Genomic DNA, 3,121 nt, shown 5'->3' with positions numbered 1-3,121 from the left:
ACACACACACACACACACACACACACACACACACACACACACACACACACACACACACACACAAAATGCACAGGAAAGCATTTACACATGTGGGTATATGATTAACTAATGAACTTTACGTGAGCAGAAAAATCCATAGATAAGGATGCACAAAGGATTCAGAGCACACTGTGTTTGCTAGCACTCTGTCATCTTTCCCTCATGTCGTTTGCCAGATTGTGCCGCGGGTACTTGAAGGCCATCAGAAGCAACAGGGTGCAAAGCAAATAGCTGGCCTGGTTTTAAAGACAAAATCCACCCTTTGCTATAGCCCCTGCCTGGAGTTTCCAGGACTTTCCATGCATTGTTAAAGAAATCACTCTGAAGATGAGCCTACTGATATTTAACAAGTGAATCTGCAACTGGCATTTTTTTGTTTTTGTTTATTGCTTTAGTGCAAGAGCTATAAGAACCCACGGTCCACTTTGTCTGCTTTGCAGAAAAAACATCAATCAAAGTTCAAACTCATGAGTACTGCGCAGCACTTTTCTGTGACTTATGTTAACCGAGTTTCAAAAAAGTTGCCATAATAAACCTAATAATATGTAAAATATATAAAAATTATATATAAAGCTAATTTAATGTTGTTATAATATTTCTTTATGAGACAAAAACAAATGTTTGCAATCGAGTGCACTGCATTAAATTAAAAGGTAATGATTCACTCGATTTCATATTTGCAGTTAAGTTTACCTTAGTTCAGTTCAGTAAACAGAAATAAACCCATGTGAGCTCACTTTTACCTCAGTTTAACTCAAGTTATAATCAGAAGTTTCACTTTGTCCAGCTGAGACTCTTTATTACACATCCCTTTTCTCTCAGTCTTAATTTCATGCAAGCTTTTTCATTTCTTCACTGCACTAAGAGCACAAACCAGAAGCATCAGCAACGTGTCGAAAATTCTACAACAAGTCCTGCTGAAGGTGCACAACAAACAGCACCTTTCTGACACGTGTAGGAAACATTGCCGCTCCTGTTTCTGAGGATACCCTGTCAGCCTCTCCGGGGGCCTCGTGTGTTGCTGGAAGTGTCTTTGGTCGTCACCTCCTGGACTGTTTCTGTGTGTCTGTGGTTTGCCATTGACTGTTAATGGAGTGTGGTTTGTCGGTGAACTATAGGTCTCATTTCCTCCTCTGTCAAACTTGTGCGCACAACAACTTGTCAACACAGTAATTTACACTGTGTGTGTGTGTGTGTGTGTGTGTGTGTGTGTGTGTGTGTGTGTGTGTGTGTGTACTGTATGTCTGAGTACAAGAACACCAAGGCCAGTACTCACTCCCTGCTTTCGTGTCTGTGTTGAGTCTGGCTGATCTCTGACAGGAAGTGATCCGTGTCTGTGTACACGTCAACAAACAGGACCTGGGTCTGCAAGGAGAAGAAGGAGGAGAAGGTGGTGTTGGAGGTGGTGGACAAAGTCAGGGGTCAAAGTGGGAGGAGACTGTTGACTGACGGCCTTTACTTGGAGCATGTCTGCTGTTTGTTTGACTAGAGGCCGGTCCTGTCATCAGGCTTCAGGCTGATAGTGAAGAGGAGACAAGACAGAAAGAGGAGACAACACAGAGATGGGTTTTTGGGTGGATGGAGGAGGGGGTGATCCTGCTTAAGTTTTTTTTTAAAGGGGGTGGGGGGTCTTGTTCAGTGATTGGCTAACAGCTTGAAACTTCAGTCAGGCAAGGACACTTTGGTCAGAGAAATGTCTTCTTTGTAGGTTTTTCCTTTCTTTTTAGTTTTTATCAGAGAGGAACCTTCTCCTATTCTCATTTCCTAAAATGATGACCTGCTGCTTTTTCCCTGAGTCTCTCTCTACGTCTCCATTTTTCTAGCACTGCAACTTTAAAGTTACAAAAAAATGGAAAAATACAGTAATTTAACAAGAAGTGCTCCAAACCTCTGTCAAGGCAGTGCACTCCCACTTTATTAATTTTAACGTTGTATTTTTTCCTCTGTAGTCATTTTGTTTGCTTATTTTTAAACATACTTTAATAAATTTGTAGTGCAGTTAAACTAAGTGCAAAGGCCACATGTGTTGTATCCATTAAAAAAACAATCTGTTTAAATGTTTTGTAAGAAATATGAAGGTTTTTGGATCATTTGTTCAAATTGTTTTGTATTTAAACATTTAGAACCTGTTTCTGTAATGCATGTAACAAAGTCATACTACAATTATGTGATATTTAGAATCATTGCCTTTATCCCTATATAATGTCAGTACAAAGAATAGCAATAAGAAACACAGTTTCAATATCTCTGTATGTCATTATTATCACTTTGACCTTTAGATCAGTCCGTTGATGTTGAAGGAGAGGTCAGAGGTCAGAGGTGACCTCTGACATAATTTATCATTTATATTCTGCATTTTTATACAGTACTTTTATATGTTGATAATATACACATCACACTTGTAAGTACCGCAGTTTTTAAGTTATAAAACTTTTTGTCCGTTTCTGACCAATAAATCATGAAGCTGACCTTGGATGTCAGCCAGATTTTAATGGATAATTACTCCAATGACTGCACTCTACACCCCTACAAAGTTTTATCAGGAAAAAAAAAATCCAGCTATCATGTTTACAGACTCAAACATCACCGAATGGAACAAATGAGGAAAAAGACATTGCGAGTTTAACAGCTTCACCACATCAGTTCCTCATTTGGCTTCATGGTTGAGACTCCTCTTACTCAGACTTTTTCTGGCAGCAGGTTTCAGTGGTTTTAGCTTTACATCAACAGCAAAGTGCTGACGGTTCAGTCATCTTATCTGTGTGTGTGCGACCAAACAAAATGCCAGTTGTTCGCTGAACATAAAGTCCTGGTATGCAGATGCAGGCGTGTATCCCTGAACTGTCCGGCGGTCGGTGTCGGGCCTCGGCTGACTGACGGCCTCATTGTTGCTTTGCCGGCCGGCTGCTGTCAAGGTTACTGAGCTGCAAGTTGGCTGAAGTCTGGGAACAGTCAGCTCCTATTTTGGGGTCTTCAGGGCCACTTTCTTAGAGGCAAGGCCTTGCATAGCAGCTGATGGGAAATGGATAAAGTGTGAGTGTGTGTGTGTGTGTGTGTGTGTGTGTGTGTGTGTGTGTGTGTG

The sequence above is a fragment of the Pundamilia nyererei genome, unplaced genomic scaffold (genome assembly GCF_000239375.1).
Source record: "Pundamilia nyererei isolate P.nyererei 1_Seehausen unplaced genomic scaffold, PunNye1.0 scaffold00250, whole genome shotgun sequence".
Taxonomy (NCBI): domain Eukaryota; kingdom Metazoa; phylum Chordata; class Actinopteri; order Cichliformes; family Cichlidae; genus Pundamilia; species Pundamilia nyererei.
The sequence above is the reverse complement of the archived record's forward strand: the minus strand, read 5'-3'. Positions refer to the sequence as shown.